Below are 17,883 nucleotides of genomic sequence, written 5' to 3' on the forward strand. Positions count from 1 at the left end.
CAGGAATGAAAATATTTTTTTCCAATCTGTAAAGAATTGATTAGATTTAATTATCATTTACTAAATTGATGGTTTATTCCATCAACTTTCTCAAAGGGGCAGGTGTTGTGGTGTAGTGGATAAGCCATTGCTTGTGATGCCAGCAATCCTTATGATTGACAGTTTCAGTCCTGGCTGCTCTGCTTCTGATCCAGCTCCCTATTAATGTGCCTGGGAAAGCAGTGGAGGACAGTCGAAGTAGCTGGGCCCCTGCCACTCATGTGGGAGACAAGGATGGGGTTCCTGGCTCATGGCTTCAGCCTGGCCCAGCTGTGGCTATTGCAGTTATTAGAGAATGAACCAGAGGATGCAAGATTCTCTTTTTCTCTCTTCTTCTCTGTCACTCTGCTTTTCAAATAAATATACATTTTTCTTAAAAAAAAAAAAAAGCCCTTAAAAGTATGTTTATTATCATCCTCATTTAGGAGACGAGAAAACTGAAGACTAACAAAGACCAAGCCTCTGCTCTGGTGGACAGTGTTGAAGCTGGAATCTCATCCGAAAGCCTAGTTCTCTCTCTTTATTAAGATTCATTTTTTTATTTATTTGAAAGGCAGGGTTAGAGAGAGGGAGGGAAGAGAGAGTGAGAGATTTTTTCATATGCTGCCTCACTCCCCAAATGACCCGAAGACCAAACCTGGGACAGGTTGAAGCCAGGAGCCCAGAGCTTCTTCTAGGTCTCCCACGTTGGTACAGTGGCCTGAGACTTGGGCCACTGTCCTCTGCTTTTCCAGGTGCACTATCATGGAGCTGGATTGGAAGTGTAACAGCCAAGTCTCAAACTGGTACCCATATGGAATGCTCACATCACAGGCAGTGGCTTAACCCACTGTGCCACAGCACCAACCCCCTATGGTTCTCTGTTCTATCTTGCCACATTTTCTGTGCTTTCACAAAACTGATTTACAGTTGTGCCAAAGTTTAGATTTAACAATATTTTTAAAAAATCTTTATTTATTTGTCCCTGTTTTATTCCAAAGTGATCAAGGTAGCTTAAAAAAATCAGTACCATTTATTAAAATGGAAATAAGTGAAAAAATTGAGGCAAAGGAAAATTATAAACAGCAAAAGTTTAATAAAGAGTTGTAGGACACACATTTTTTTAAAAAATCACTGTTGATGGTACAATGACATTAACATATATGACCTGCCTTACTAAAATAGAGGTTTGTTCAAAATATTAACAAAACAAATTGAATGACAGGCCCACCAGTGTTGTAAAGTATGAAGTCTTTAAAATTCTCTTCTCTATGTATTCCTCTGATTTCAGTGATGTAGTTGTCAACAATTACCCAAAACTCAGTCATGCATCCATTTCCTCAAATAACCAGGATGGTTTGGTATCTGCGAACATTTTCCTTGTGATCTAGTTCCATTTACTATACAGTTCTTATAAGTAGATAATATATTACCAATTCCAAAATAGTAAATTACCAAAGTGGGGAAAAGGGGACAATGTGAACCATGGGGTTAGAGGTTTTAGTTATTTTATATCTAACAGAGTAATAAAGAAAGTCTGTGGGAAAACTACTGCAATGACCAAGAGCACCTACATAGATGTTTCCAGGTCCTAATATATTCATGCCCAGAGACACATTAAGTCAAATCAGGGTAACTCACTTCAACAAATTACATTAACAGCCAATGTTAGTCATATTATATGTGGAACATAGGAAGAAGAAATCATAAACAAGTAAGACTTCTATGTATTTACCATTTCTAAAATAACACCCATAAAATTAATTTTGAACATATTTTTTCATTTAATTATTTATTAATTATAATTCAAATCAGTTTCATCTAGAGATACAGAAATTATTCATTTATCATAGTTCACAGATAGTGTATAGCATAACATGACTTACTACAAGCCTGGCTTTTATCCTACAAATGCTTTTGATCTTACTGTAGAAGAGATTCCTCACTACTGTGAGGAAAGCTGACACTCCTCAACTAAGCCAAAGGGTTACATATCCAGTGTGTCTGTCAATACTTAAATTCACATGCCTCTAATGTGATTAATGGGGTGGAAAATGTGCAAAGGGAAACAACCTGACATTCCAGGTGCTCCACTTCTAGGCAAGACATTGCAAAATCTTGTGAGGGGACAAAATTACATACAGCATATATTTAAAATTATCTCTGCCTCCTACTTTCTTTCTTCCCTCTCTTGCTTGATTCAGAGATAGAGGTTTGATATGGTATTTCTTGGTTCTCCAAACAGACTATAGGAAATAAATAGTATCATTAGCCTAAGAATGAAACTTAAATATTATGACCAAAATGTATTTCTGAAGGAATAGTACATGCTTACATGACAAAATGTTTTTTTATGTTAGTCTAACCAGGCTTCTGAAGTTGAAAATAATTTATGAACTCTCTGGTTGTGTTTCTAAATATATGTAAAACTGAGTTTATATCTGTTGTTGAATAGAATACCTGGCCTTTAAACCCTTGAGACAAGGGCATTTTGTACTTAGCGGAGCTCAAAGAAGATAAATTTTGTCCAGTCAAACTATTAACATTGATATCTATAATGTTGATTAAATTATTTAGAGACTTATTGGTGACCTTATCATTCTCTGTGACAAAATGAAAGAATTCCAAAAATCGTAAAATCGACAATAATATATCAAGTATGACAGGGATAGGTCCTTATAGAATATCTCCCTATGTGTCTGATATTGTGCTAGGTGTGGAGACAGAGCAATTAAATTGATAGATATGCTTTCTGTCTTCATGAAGTTCATATTATAACATGATTGACTGCTATCCCATAAATAAGAAGTGTGCTGAGCACTATCATAATATTTTGATTTAAGTGAGCTATAAGTTAGCAATTCTTTTCTACAAATTATTAAAAATTTTTTTCAAAATCAACCAAGCCTTCCTTTATAGTAATTAAATTCACTATTTATTAAGCAAAGCTAAATGACTGTAGCTAATTCCCTATGCTAGGTACTAAGTGTACAAAAAAAATAAAAACAAAAAACACCCCCAAACCTTACACTATCAAAGAGCTTGTACAAGTGGAGAAGTTGAACACATTAAACATCATCAATCATAACTGAAATGAAAAGATCACACAGGGCTAGCACTGTGACGCAGTAGATTAATCCCCTGCCTGTGGTGCCAGCATCCCATTTGGGCACCGGTTCTAGTCCTGGCTGCTCCTCTTCCAGTCCAGCTCTGCTATGGCCTGGGAAAGCAGGAGAAGATGGCCCAAGTGCTTGGGTCCCTGCACCCACATGGGCAGGAAGAGGCACCTGGCTCCTGGCTTCAGACTGGCATAGCTCTGGCCTTTGTGGCCATCTGGGGAGTGAACGAACGGAAGGAAGACCTTTCTTTCTTTTTTAACTTTTCTTTAATAAATATAAATTTCCAAAGTACAGCTTTTGGATTATAGCAGTTTTCCCCCTATCACCACCCTCCCTTCGGCAAACCATCCCATCTCCTACTCCCTCTCCCATCCCATTCTGCATTAAGATTCATTTTTAATTATCTTTATACATAGAAGATCAACTTAGTATATACTAAGTAAAGATTTCAACAGTTTGCTCCCACACAGATACACAAAGTATAAAGTACTGATGGAATACTAGTTTTACTGTTAATATGGATAGTACAACACATTAAGGACAGAGATCCTACATGGGGAGTAAGTGCACAGTGACTCCCGTTGTTGATTTAACAATTGACACTCTTATTTATGACGTCAGTAATCACCCCAGGCTTTTGTCATGAGCTGCCCAGGCTATGGAAGCCTCTTGAGTTCACAAACTCCAACCTCATTTAGATAAGGCCATAATCAAAGTGGAAGTTCTCTCCTACTCTTTGTCTCTGCCTCTCACTGTCTGTAACTCTACCTCTCAAATAAATAAATAAATACATCTTTAAAAAAAAAAAAAAAAGAAAAGATCATACCGATGTGGGTGCCAGCACAGAAGAGGAAATGACGAGCTCTATTTTGTATTTTCGGGTGAAGATTCTTATAGAAAATAACATCTGAGACTAATTTTTAAGGACTAATATGAATTTATAAAGTTAGCAAGGGTCAAGGAGTATTTGGAGAATTTTCTAGGGCCTAGAGATTTGAAATCTGTCTTTGAGGGTGTGGCAGTGGCAGTTCTTCACCATTACTGTACAAAGGTAGGAATGGGATTTGTGAGAGCTAATGCTGAAGAGGCAAAAGTCAGATTAAAGCACTTTGTGCGCTGTTTTCCAGAGTTTGATTTAAAGTCTGTAAGGAATCATTGGTGGGTTTAATGATTATTTTGGTGGCAAATGAATTAACCATATTAGTAGGGCCTGAGGATATTACGTAGGATGTAGTTCCTACAAACTAATCCTAAATCACCCTCGTCTGTCCTCCATATGGTAACACTAACTGCTTGAGTTCCATTTTCTGAGCATTTGGTACCATTGCTTGAACACTGTTTTCTCTTTTAGGGTCTAACCTTTTACTTATCAACAGAAGTATAATTTTCTACCATAAGTTTGCACTAACCCTCATATATCTGAGCTACTCACCTACTTCCCATGTGTGAATAGGACTGCTTGTTCTCAAGATACTTATTATGCTATTGTGTTATGGTTTTCTATGATTTACTATTTTGTAAATGGAATGCTCATTTCTAGTTTTGTGACCATTTTATCCATAATAGCAGACAGAGGGAATGACACAGAAGGTATTAAATAAGATTTCTAAAAAAGAGCTGAATATGAGGTATGAATCACGTAGCAGACCAGTTGGGTGACCAATCATAAGGCCCTGAACTAAGGCATAAGTATTTAGAATGAAGAGGATGGGCAAAACAGGAGTCAGAATCAATAAAATGTCACTAAAGAGTTTTCAAAGGAGGAGAAAAAAAGAATGACAGAATTTAAAGAATGAAGGACAGCTTCCAATTTTTAAAAAAATGGGTTGACAACATGAATACAATCAATCATGTTTCCTATTATCTCTCTGAGCTCTCTCATATGGTTTTCCTTCTCACTCAAGTACCATGAGAGTGTTTCTCCAAAATGGGACACTCCTGCCTCACAATTTGTTGTTGTTTGTGCAACCTGAAACAACCTTTCCCCTAGATGTGCACAAGGTTCGCTTCATCACTTCCTGAGATATTTGCTCATATGGTACATTTTTTTTGGTGGTGACAACCCCAATCATCCTACTTAGAACTGTAACCTCAAATGTCATTTCACACTCCTTAGCAATCTTCCCTGCTTTCTTTTTCTTTACAGGAATATCAGAGAAACAATAGATTTTGTTTTATCTCTTTCACAGAAAAATCCCCTAAGAGGTAAAGGTTTGCTTGTTTACTTCACTGCTATAGCCTTAGGGGCTAGAAACTAGTAGGTACTCAATAAAAATGTGTCAAATTAATGATTGAATGAACAGTGTTGCCCATGTGGACACAGAGACAGAAAAACAAATATAGATGATAACTGTAAGTTCATTTTAAAATAAGCTTAATTAGGCTGTCTCTGGCACATCTAGCCAGCATGTAGGGAAAAGGTTTTTGGTGCTATCAAGCTGGAAATATCCTGAGATAAGGTGTGGATGAAAAGAGAATTTATAAAACTCATATACACTGGGAAACACCAAATATTTAAGGAATGGGCAAAGGAAGATCTAGCAGGGAAGTGTGAAAAGTAATGACCAGATAGGAAGGCTGTTAGAAAAGGAAAAATTAGGATTTTAAATGGTATCAAATACACAGAAGGACCCAGAGGGTTGTATCAGAAGGCCACTGTTGACTTCAGGAAATGCAGCTTTAGAGGATTGTAAAATATATCATTTACTAAGCAAGTACTTATATTCTTTATGTGCAAAATACATTATGTCTTTAATTCTCCCAACCATAATGTCAAGTAGCCATATTCTTATCTAAATTTTATGGAAGAAATTGGGCTCAAAGAGGTTAAGTGCTTCATGTTTACTTAGATGGCTAAAAAGCGAGAGAGTTGAAGATTGAGCCATGAGCCATCATAATAATGTACTTTAAAATAATTTATTCATGTGACACTGTTGATACGAAGTCTATATAAATTAATTTCCCAGGTCCCAAAAGCTTTCTACTTTTAGCATCTATACTCTTATCCTTTAAAGATCTATAGAAGAAAATTCGAAATCTTATAATTTAATTGCTAACTCAAGAATGTTATTATGAATTGCTGAATTTGTGTCTTTGGGATCTCCTAAGTTTTCTAGTATTGATGCTTTCATTTTACAATTTGTCAGCCTATATATTCAGCAAAACCTTATGAGTTGAGTTCTATTATTAAGGGAAAGACTTGAAGAGGTTAAATAATGTATACAATGTCAAACAGCCAGTCAAAGCAGAAGTTTTAGATCTCTGGGCATTTAATTCAAAAACTCACATATTTAACTCTAAAGGTCACCCACATCCTTGGTTTCTGCTTCTCTTCCTCCATTTTCAAAGACCACAAAGGTCAAGTCATCTTGAATGGAATCAATGACCTTCTGCTTTTAAGGACCTTTATGATTACAAGGGGCTCACCTGGATAATCCAGGTAGACCTTCATTATTTAAAGTTAGTTAATTAGCATCTTTGATCCCATCTGTAATGTTAATTTCCTTTTTTTTTTAATGTAAGAATCCTAGTTTTCTTTAGGGAGCCACTATTCTGCCTACTATAAAACACAGAAAATCTCTCAACTATAGCATAATGTGATTCTACTATTAAAAGAAATGAAGGTAAGAATTTTGTATATTCTCTTATTGAAGGACATGGTAGGGAAGAGATACTAGGCAAACTGGGAAATGCTAAATAAATTGTATTACAGTATCTAACAGAAAAAAAACGATTTTAAAAAAGTTTGATTTATGGGTCTTAAAAATTAATTGTCAAACATCCTAGGCAATAATATTTCACAGTATATAGCTATGGTTCTCAAACACAGTCTTTTTTAATAAAAGTAAAAGTACCTTCTTGTTAAGTCTTCATCCACACTTTAATCTTCATCTTATGCCCTCACAATTTACAAACTCTGAATCTGCCCCAGGATGCCATTTGGCCTATATATTTACATATACAATATAAAATCATGCTGATTGAATGAAAATATTTGTAATTAATTCTTTGTAAGTAGTGAGAGCTACATTTTTCAGAGTCAACTATCACAACTAATCTTTCAGCAGCAGAAATACATGAGGGAATGATTTTTAAGCCAGGAGCTGGGAAAGCTTTGGTATTACCATGGCTTCACCTTCTTTTCTTTAAATTTATTTTTTAAAATATCTTTCATTGTAAGGCCATTTTTAACATAAATTTATTTATTTATTTATTTGAAAGTCAGAGTTAAAGCAAGAGGGAGAGAGAGGCAGAGAGAAAGAGGAAAGAGATCTTCCATCTGCCTGCTCACTCCTCAGATGGCCACAATGGTCAGGGCTGGGTTAAACCAAAGCCAGGAGCCAGAAGCTTCATCTGGGTCTCCCATGTGGGTGCAGGGGACCAAACACTTGGGCCATACTCTGCTACTTTCCAGGTAAATTAGCAGGGAGCTGGATCGGAAGTGGAGCACCCAGGATTTGAACCAGTGCCCATATGGAACGCTGGCACTGCATATAGTGGCTTAACCTGTTGTATCACAGCACCAGCCCCCATCTTCTGTTCTTTACCATCAACTTTTCTTTCAATTGTCCAGAGAGTAATTTAATATTATTTCATCATTCCTATACAGCAAAGAGGAACAGATAGCCATAAATGTTTAAAATAATAATTCACAAATAAAGGGGGAGAGGAATCTCTGATTTAGATAATAATTACAAACTAGCTTTTATTATGACATCAACAGAAAAGCAAATTATATAACAATAAATATTTAAAAACAACATAAATAAAACTCTGAAACTCTACTGACAAAATAAGATGTAAACTGATTATATCTTGTTCTTAGAATTATATTAATACTAGAAGCATGACATTTAGTCCAAAATTCATGTGTGCATATGTATTTGCTGTAGTGGTTCTCAAAGTATGATGTCCATGATCAGCAGAATCAACATCACCTTTGGAATTTATTACAAATATTAATCCTTAGGCCCCAATCCAAACTTCAAGAATCAGAATCTCAAAAGGTGAAGCCCATCATATTACGAGGAGACTTAAAAAATTCATGGAAAAATGGATTTAAAAGACAAATTTTCTCTCTTTTTAACAGTTTTATTTATTTTCATTTTATTTGAAAGTCAGAGAAAAAGAGAATCATCTTCCATCTACTGATTCACTCCACACATACCAAGACTGAGCCAGGATGAAGTCAGGAGCCTGCAACTTAATGTAGGTTTTCCTAGTTTTTATCAGGGACAAAAGAAGTTGAACCCTTACTTGCTGCTTCACAGACTATGTATTAGAAGGAAGCTGGATCAGAAACAGAGGAGCCATGATTTGAACCAGGCCCTATCATACGGGATGGGAGCATCTCAAGTGGTGACCAAACCACTGTGCCAACACCCAACCCTAAAAGATAAATATTGAAATTCAAGCATTTCAGTGAACTTTGTATGTTTTCATAAGCCTTCTATATCCTGATTGATATATTCAAAAATTTCAGAACTACTGATTTAGCATCTCAACAAAAGCAATAACAAAAATGGTACCACAAAAAGGAAGTAGAACTAGACAAAAATATTCTAAAGGTCAGAAAGAAAAATAAGCATTAAAATTTTGGAACTAGAGATGGAACACATTGTTAAAGATAACTAATAGAAAAGAAGTGAGAGTTCAGAAATATTTTCTTTATATAAAAGAATTTCCTACATGAGAATAGGTTAGTACTCATAAACAATGGACCAACAATCAATCAATCAATATAACAGTAGGTTATTGGAGGGACTGTGAACAAATATGTATGAACTGAGAAGAAGCAAAGGCCTGAGCAAGAAAAAAAATAGGAAAAAAATTATCAATTGGAGAAATACCTGAAGCGTATAAAATAGACAAAAAGACCAGTTGCCCTAACTGACAAAGAATTATCCCCAAACTTTATTTTAAATTAAATTGAAAAATAAGTAATAAATTTTAATTTAAATTGAATTATTTATTTATTTTAAATATTTATTTATTTACTTGAAAGTCAGAATTACACAGAGAGAGGAGATGCAGAAAGAGAAAGAGAGAGAGAGAGAGAGAGAGAGAGGTCTGCCATCCACTGGTTCACTCCCCAGTCGGCTATTCAAGCCAGTAGCCAGGAGCCTCCTCCGGGTCTCCCACACAGGTGCAGGGGGCCAAGGACTTGGGCCATCCGCTACTGCTTTCCTAGGTCTTAGGAGAGAGCTAGATCAGAAGTGGAGCAGCCAGGACCCAAACCGGCTCCCATATGGGATGCCGGCACTGCAGGGGGCAGCTTTACCTGTTAAGCCACAGCGCTGGTCCTTAAATTAAATTGAATAATTTAAAAAAATGAATGAAAGACACAAAGAGGCATTTTCCCCTGTAGTATGTGTGGTGAGTGGAGGAAGACAGTACACAAGTACATGAAAAGGGGCCAGTGCTGTGGTGCAGAGGGTAAAGCCATTGCCTGCAGTTCCCGCATCCCATACGGGCCCTGGTTTGAGTCTCAAGTGCTCCACTTCCAATCCAGCTCTCTGCAATGGCCTGGGAAAGCAGTGGAAGATGGCCCAAGTCCTTGGGCCCCTGTACCTGTGTGGGGGACCCTGAGGAAGCTCCTGGCTCCTGGCTTCAGGTTGGTACAGCTCTCGCCACTGCAGCCATTTGGGGAGTGAACCAGTGGATGGAAGACCTCTTTCTTTTTCTCCCTCTCTTTCTGCCTCTCCTCTCTCTGTGTAACTCTGACTTTCAAATAAATGAATAAATCTTAAAAAAAGGAAGTATATGAAAAGAAATTTGTTTACTTTAGAGTTAAAGAAAATTAAAAAAAAATTAAGAGGTATCTTACAATTCTTTGAAACAGGCAAAGAACAATTGATAATACAATGTGGCATAAGTGAAGGGAAGTAGCCAGTTTTTTTTTTCTTAAACCACAGAGGTATAAACAGATGAAACTTCACTGTGGGTGGCAGAGGGGTGAGGGAGGCAATGTAGCAACATCCATCAAAATCTAAAAACTTGGGTAATCCTCTGCCAGTGGCATTGGCACCCCATGTTCTAGTCCCAGTTGGGGGCGCCAGGTACTAGTCCCAGTTGCTCCTCTTCCAGTCCAGCTCTCTGCTGTGGCCCGGGCAGGCAGTGGAGGATGGCCCAAGTGCTTGGGTCCCTGCACCCACATGGGAGACCGGGAAGAAGTACCAGGCTCCTGGCTTTGGATCGGCACAGTGCCGGCCGTAGCGGTCATTAGGGGAATGAACTAACGGAAGGAAGACCTTTCTCTCTCTGTCTCTCTCTCATTGTCTATAACTCTCTCTGTCCCTCTCTCTCAATGTCTAACTCTGCCTTGCAAAAAATAAAAAAAAATCTAAAAACAAAAACATCTTATATTTCAAAGGTAGGATTTTATCCTATCACTATACCAGCATACACGGTAAAAAAAAAGATGCAAGAATATTTACTCCATCATTGTTTAAAGTAACAAAAACAGTAGACCAATCCAAAAGTTTGATAGTAGAATATATATAAATTATAGATTATCCATCCATGAAATAAACCACCACCAAAGAACAAAACAAAAGCAAGCCATAAAATACCCATCAAGCAACACAAAAAACTAAGGCAGCACTGTGTATTAACATGGATCAAGCTCTCTTACCAAGTCAAACACAAAACATAATTAATATCTAATATTCTCTTACATATATAAAAGAAATATTGATATTATCCTTATACACATATATGCTTCTCTAGGGACCTTTATGAAGAATACACAATAAATGTTAGCGTTAGTTAATGTTCTGGCTAGAATAAGAGGGACTAGACAGTCAAGGTAGCATCATAGTCACAATACTCTTTATTGTTCTATTTGTACTGGTTGAATTACTATTTAAAACATAAGTCAATTTTTGGAATGACAAGACCTCCAAAAATCTGTTTCTGTATAAAAAGGCAATGACAGCCGGCGCTGTGGCACATTAGGCTAATCCTCCACCTTGTGGCGTCGGCACACCGGGTTCTAGTCCCGGTCGGGGCGCCGGATTCTGTCCCGGCTGCCCCTCTTCCAGGCCAGCTCTCTGCTATGGCCCGGGAGTGCAGTGGAGGATGGCCCAAGTCCTTGGGCCCTGCACCCGCATAGGAGACTAGGAAAAGCACCTGGCTCCTGGCTTCGGTGGCCATTGGAGGGTGAACCAACGGCAAAAGGAAGACCTTTCTCTCTCTCTCTCTCTCTCTCTCTCTCTCTCACTGTCCACTCTGCCTGTCAAAGAAAAAAAAAAAAAAGGCAATGACAACACTGGAAAAATTATTGTTTAAATCATCTTTTATAGAACTCTGGAAATTAACTAAAGGCTTGCAACAATCCAAGGAGTATTGATTCAAGCAAAATGGCTGAATCTCTGTAAGAACAAATTTTGTGGCATTTTAATTTGTTCTAATCCCATTTCCCTTTCTAGCTGTGGAATAATATTGAAAGCCAAGAGCTTCACTACTGTGGTAGCTGTGTAAACTATCAGTCTAGCAGTCACTGAGAAGCTGGAACAGTTCTAAGACTTCTACTTTTGGAAACAATTTAAAGAGTTCCCAAATGTCCACACTCAGAGACATGTTGACCCATCTGGCTGCTCACTAAGCTTTTCTCATGGGTGGTCTTCTGTTTCAGCTAACTCAGAACTGCCTTCTGCAAACAGTTGCACCTCGCAAGTATTGTCAAAAACAATCAGTGGCAGTTGCTTAATAAAGCAATCACTGGAGACAGCTTTAACAGTTGGGGCTAACAAGAAGTAGATCAAAGAAATGAGGGGAAAAACTGAGGGATGAAACTTCCACAGGGATCTATGAAAAACTCTAAAGTCCTTCTGAGAATCTATCTAAAGAACCATACATATGTACAATACTTTGTGTGTGATTATGAAAGACCTGAGACGCCTCTAAGCTCTTGCATCTGGTCAGCTTGAGGCTCTGTGCAAGCAGAAAGTCAGAGCCAAGGCTAAAGCAGAGTTATAAACTGTCTGTTCATAGAGCACTAAAGAAATGCCCCTAACACACCAAACCCTCTGGCAAAGGCTGGTAGGCTTACTGGTTTAATATACCATTACTGATCCTGAAAGTAATAGAATGTAGAAACTTAAGTGGTCACACACAACAAAGAAGGAAAGGCTTTAAGGAACAAAAGATCATTTAAAAAACACATAGAAACACTAAGAACACCAAATTATAATGACTAAGGGAAAGGGGATGGGGCATGAAATTTCCAGAACTGGCACCATTACATTATTCAAAATATCCAACTTCAACAACAATTTATGAGTTATCCAAACAGGGAGATATGGCCTATACATGAAAAATAACAGTCAAGGGAAACTGTCTCTGTGGAAGTCCAAATTTTGGACTTTTTAGATAAAGGTATTAATTCTCTTATAACAGATTTTTTTCAATGAATTACAAGAAATGATGTCTAAGAACTAAAATATGCAAATAATGGTTCATCAAATAGAGATAGTGATGAAAATTTTTTTTAAAGATTTATTTTATTTATTTGAAAGACAGAGTTACAGAGAGAGGTACAGAGAGGTCGGTCTTCCATATAATAGTTCACTCCCCAAATGGCCGCAACAGCTGGAGCTGAGCCGATCCGAAACCAGGAACCAGAATCTTATTCTGAGTCTCCTACAGGGGTACAGAGGCCCAAGTACTTGGGTCATCCTCTGCTGCTTTCCCAGGTACATTAGCATGGAGCTGAATCATAAGTGGAGAAGCCGGGACTCGAACCGGTGCCCATATGGAATGCTGGCTCTGCAGGCTGGGGCTTTAACCTGCTGCACCACAGAGTGGGCCCCCCAAAATACTTTTTTTTTTAAATAAAAAACTGGAGTAAAAATGTGGAACTAAAATGAAACACAATAATTTACTAAAACTCTGAACAGCATATTTGAGTTGGTGGAAGAATCAGTAAAGCTAAAGTTCACTTGAGATAAGAAGCAAAAGCAGAAAGAATAAAGAAAAATTACCATAGCCTTAATATACTCATGGGGTATCATCCAGTATCCTTACACATATGTAACAGAGGTCACAGAAGGAGATGAGAAAAGAGAAAGGAACAGCAAGAATATCTTCAAGATAAAATGACTGAAACTTCCCAAAAATAAATTTAAAACATAAGTAATCTGAACATCCAACCAGTTCTACTCACAAGTAGTATAAACTCAAAAAAATACATACCCAAATTTATCACAGTCAAGACATCAAAAGGCACAGAGATAATCTAAAAACAGCAAGAAAAGCCTTATCACATACAAGATAGTTACAATAAGATTAAGAGATAACTTCTCATCAAACACTATGGAGGCCAAAAGGCATTGGGATGACATATTCAAAATGCTGAAATAAAAAAGGCTGCCAAGCAAGAAATTTGCATTCAGGAAACTATTCATCAAAAATAGGGAGAGATCAAGATCCTCCCAGTAAAACAAAAGAGCATATCATTAGCAGTTCCTTCCATGAAACAAGGAACAGAACCTTTTGGGCTCATACGAAGGACTCCAGACAGTATTCTCCACAAATAAATAAGGAGCACCAGTGAAGGCTGCTACATGGGTAATACAAGACAGATTAAGCCTCCACCTGCAATGCTAGGATCCCTCATCAGAATACCAATCCAGTGCCCTGTTAATGTGCCTGGGAGAGCAGCGGATGGTGGCCCAAGTGTTTGGTTCCTGCCATCCATGTGGGAAAAATTTGTTGGGAGTTTTTGCTTCCTGGCCTTAGCTTGGCCCAGCCCAGGTCAACCCTTTGTCGCCACCTGGAGAGTGAACCAGTGGATGGAAGTTTGATCTTTCTCTGTATCTCCCTCTTTCTGTCTGTCACCCTGCCTTTCAAATAAATCTTTTAAAAAGAATACATATAGTTTTCCCTGTAACTTTTCTTCTCACAATTTAAAAGAATATATAACTTTAAAGTGTGTTGGTAGGTATATAATCTAAAAATATTGTTTGCATGACAGTAATAGTACAAATTAGAGGAGTAGGTAATGGAAGTATACCACACTTTGTGTATTGAAATTAAGTTAATATTAATCTAAATTAGATTATTCTAGATTAAAAGGTTAATCACTAACTCCAGGGCAACTACTAATAAAATAACTCTTATACACACAGGAAAGAAATAATAGTTAAAATGTTATGTTAAAAACACATATCAAACTCAAAAGAAGGAAGTGATAAAGGAATGTGGGGGAAGATCTTAGACACATAAAAACAAATAGTAAAATGACAGATGTAATTCCTATCATCAATAATTACTGAATTGTAAGTGGAACATATACTTTAATGAAGGACAGATGTTGGCAAAATTGATTTTAAAAATGATCTGATTATATACTGTCAATAAGAGATGTACTTTTGATTCAAAGGTTGAAAATAGAAGGATTAGAAAAATATGCCGGGGTGGGGGGGAAGCCATTGTAATCCATAAGCTGTACTTTGGAAATTTATATTCATTAAATAAAAGTTAAAAAAAATAGTAAAAAAAGAAAAAAAAAAGAAAAAGAAAAATATGCCATGGAAAGAATAATCAAAAGTGAGCTGGAGAAGATATATTAATATTGCAAAATAGGCTTTAATATAAAAATTTTACTAGAGACAGACATCTTATAATAAAAAATTCATCAGAAAGACATAAGTATAAGATACATATATGTACCCAACAACAAAGCTCAAAAATACATGAAAAAAACACTTATAGACTTGAAGGAAGAAACAGAGAATTTAACAGAACTAGTTGGAGACTTCACTATCTCATTTTCAAGAACAGGTAGAATAAGCAGAAGATCAACAGATAAATTGAAGACATGAACAGCAATATAAACCAACTGGGCTTAACAGACATCTATATCTATCGTACACTCTACTCACTCTACTCAATGAGAGAATAACATTCTTTCTGAGTAAACATGGAAATTCACAAATACTTGGAAATTCATAAATATATGGAAATTAACTGACATTCCTATATAACCCACAAATCAAGTAAGATAACACAAGGAAAATTTGAAAATTCAATTAATGAATGGAAACAGAAACAGACTGCATCAAACTTACAGGATTCAGCTACAGCAGCAATTAAATTATATGTGCCAACATTAAAAAAATTGAGCCAACATCTTAATTTTCCATCTTTTTCTAGAAAAGAAGTTAACTAAACTCAAAGCAGCAGAAGAAAAGAATAAAGACTAGAAATAAATGAAAAATAATAGCAAAACAAAAGAGAGAAATCAATGAATCAATAATTGGTATAGTTGAAATTCTTAAGGTAGGCTAAAAAAAACAGATTAGACTCAAATTACCAAAAATCAGGAATAAGATAGTGACATCACTGCCAACTTTAAAGACATGAAAAGAATTAGAAGGATATACTATAAACAAATGCATAGCAATGACTCAGATAATCTAGATAAAAGCATTAAGCATTGCATTTTCTGTCATTGTTTTTCAATCTTCTCCAAAGTGTCTTATCAATACAAACTTAACTCGCTGTTACAAAAGTTGGTTATTTTATTTTAAATTGATTTTTTTAGCAAGGCAATACACATAATGTAGTTTCTAAAGTAAAATCAAGTAAAAAAGGCTTACAGTGAAAACAGCATTACCCTGCTGCATTTCTGTCAGGGGTAGGGAACACCTGGCCTACAGGTTGCATATGGCCCATAAAATCACTTGGTTTGTTCTTGCAAGGTAACCACAGGTAGAGTTTGATATGCGGGAAGTCTATAGCAAGCTAATTTTTAAGTTGATATTTCTGTATAATCAGTGGATGATCTTATAAATATCCAAATGACCTTTGGCAGAAAAAAGGTTCTCAACTCCTGCTTATATCCTAAGAGGTAGTTAACTGTCCTCAACTTTTCTGCCTTTCTGCTTTAGAATTATCCTCCACATTTCTTCTCTTAAAAAAAAAAAACAAAACTAATATATTTGAAGAATAGGGTGGAGGGAAGGAGAGAGGGAGAAAGGTAGGGAGGGAGGGAGAGAGGGAGAGGGTGAGGGAGAGAGAGAGAGAGATGGATGGATAGAGAGAGGTAGAGAGATATTTTTCCATCAGCTGGCTCAATTCCTAAATGCCCACACTGCCTGGAAACAGGGCTCATATATGGGTGGTAGGTACCCAAATATTTGAGCCGTCAACTGCTACCTCCCAGAAAGTTAGAATCAGGAAAAGAGATGAAAATCAAATCCAGCAACGTTGATGTGGGATGTATGTATCCAAAAATGGTGGCTTAACCTCTGGGCCAGAACCTATCTCTAACCTCTATTTTTTTTTTTTTTGTAAAGATTTATTTATTTATTTGAAAGTCAGAGTTACACAGAGAGAGGAGAGGCAGAGAGAGAGAGAGGTCTTCCATCCGATGGTTCACTCCCCAATTGGCCGCAACGGCTGGAGCTGCACCGATCCGAAGCCAGGAGCCAGGAGCTTCTTCCAGGTCTCCCACGTGGGTGCAGGGGCCCAAGTCCTTGGGCCATCTTCTAATGCCTTCCCAGGCCATAGCAGAGAGCTGGATCCGAAGAGGAGCAGCTGGGACTAGAATCGGTGTCCATATAGGATGCCGGCACTTCAGGCCAGGGCGTCAACCTGCTGTGCCACAGTGCTAGCCCCTCTAACCTCTATTTTTAAAATATACTTTATAGGTCTATTTCTTCATTTACCAATTTTAAACACTATTATTTGCATCTCCATCATGTATTAAGACTTAGATTTTTTGTATCACTATTCCACATTTCCATACACTTCTGATGCCAAAATGACATTACAATATTGGGTCAAATGAACAGCCAATGTCTACACTACTGTGATATAATACAAAATGGATGCTACTGCAGAGATTATTATATTAACTGAAATAATGCAGACTCAAGAAGAAAAACATCATGTTTTCTCTTCTTTGTAGTAGTAAATATAGCAGTATTACTATAGTTTTAATGATTTGTGATTAAAAATTAGTATAAATGAATGAGGTGAACATCTTTTCATTTGATTATGGTTCATAGGCCAGGCCTATTTTTTGCTGAACTATGGTGTTTTTGATTTTCACTTGCTGAATTCTTTATATAAATTAAAAATATATTATCTCAAAAATTAAGAAAGAAAGAAAGGTAGGAAAGAAGGAAGGAAAGAAGAAAGAAAGGAAAAGAAAGGGGGAGGGAGGAAAGAAAGGAAGTATTATTTTATTCTGAATTGTATCTACGAACTACATTAAATCTCTTCCTTTTGTATTAATATCACATTAATTTGAGAATGGATAAAAAAGGAATACTTAAAAAAAGAAAAATAATGAAAGCAAAAAAAAAAGAACTAGCACCATGACTATTATTTTTCCTGTAGTTATTAATTGCAAGATTTTCTCACATTGAACTTTCTATGTACTAATCACAGATTTTATGTACTTTTCCAACATACCTCTTATCTGCATACCAGTATTTTTCTCTATATACTCTAGAATCAATTTCCATTGTTTTTAGGGCACAAGCTCGATGTGGTTTCCCTTTTGATTTACTGAATAAGATCAGTGCTGGAACTTTTCTTTGTCTCTCTCCTGAGCTATATTCAGTTATCACCTTTTTCACTTTTTTTGATTTACCTTTTGATTTAATCATCATGTAGAAGAATCATGTTCTCCAGAAGTTCCCTCAGAAACTGAACAAGAAGTATTTGAGTGTGGTGGTAAAACTCTCTTCATTCTACCATCATACTTGATTTGGCTGGATAACAAATGCTAAGT

At 36.6% G+C, this 17,883-nt stretch overlaps 1 protein-coding gene across 14 annotated transcripts in view; it reads right to left on the bottom strand.

The window, feature by feature from the left end:
• The window catches only part of MBD5 (methyl-CpG binding domain protein 5), a 494,793-nt gene that overhangs the window by 364,233 nt on the left and 112,677 nt on the right, over window positions 1-17,883 (bottom strand). For 2 of the 14 annotated variants that reach the window (XM_070070950.1, XM_070070951.1), the window contains one exon: window positions 13,332-13,374. The exons of the other annotated variants lie outside the window; for them this stretch is intronic. The gene's annotated coding sequence lies outside the window, so the exon portion shown is untranslated. The remainder of the gene's footprint in view (window positions 1-13,331; window positions 13,375-17,883) is intronic. 14 annotated transcript variants of the gene reach the window in all.

Source organism: Oryctolagus cuniculus, chromosome 3 (genome assembly GCF_964237555.1).
Source record: "Oryctolagus cuniculus chromosome 3, mOryCun1.1, whole genome shotgun sequence".
Taxonomy (NCBI): Eukaryota; Metazoa; Chordata; class Mammalia; order Lagomorpha; family Leporidae; genus Oryctolagus; species Oryctolagus cuniculus.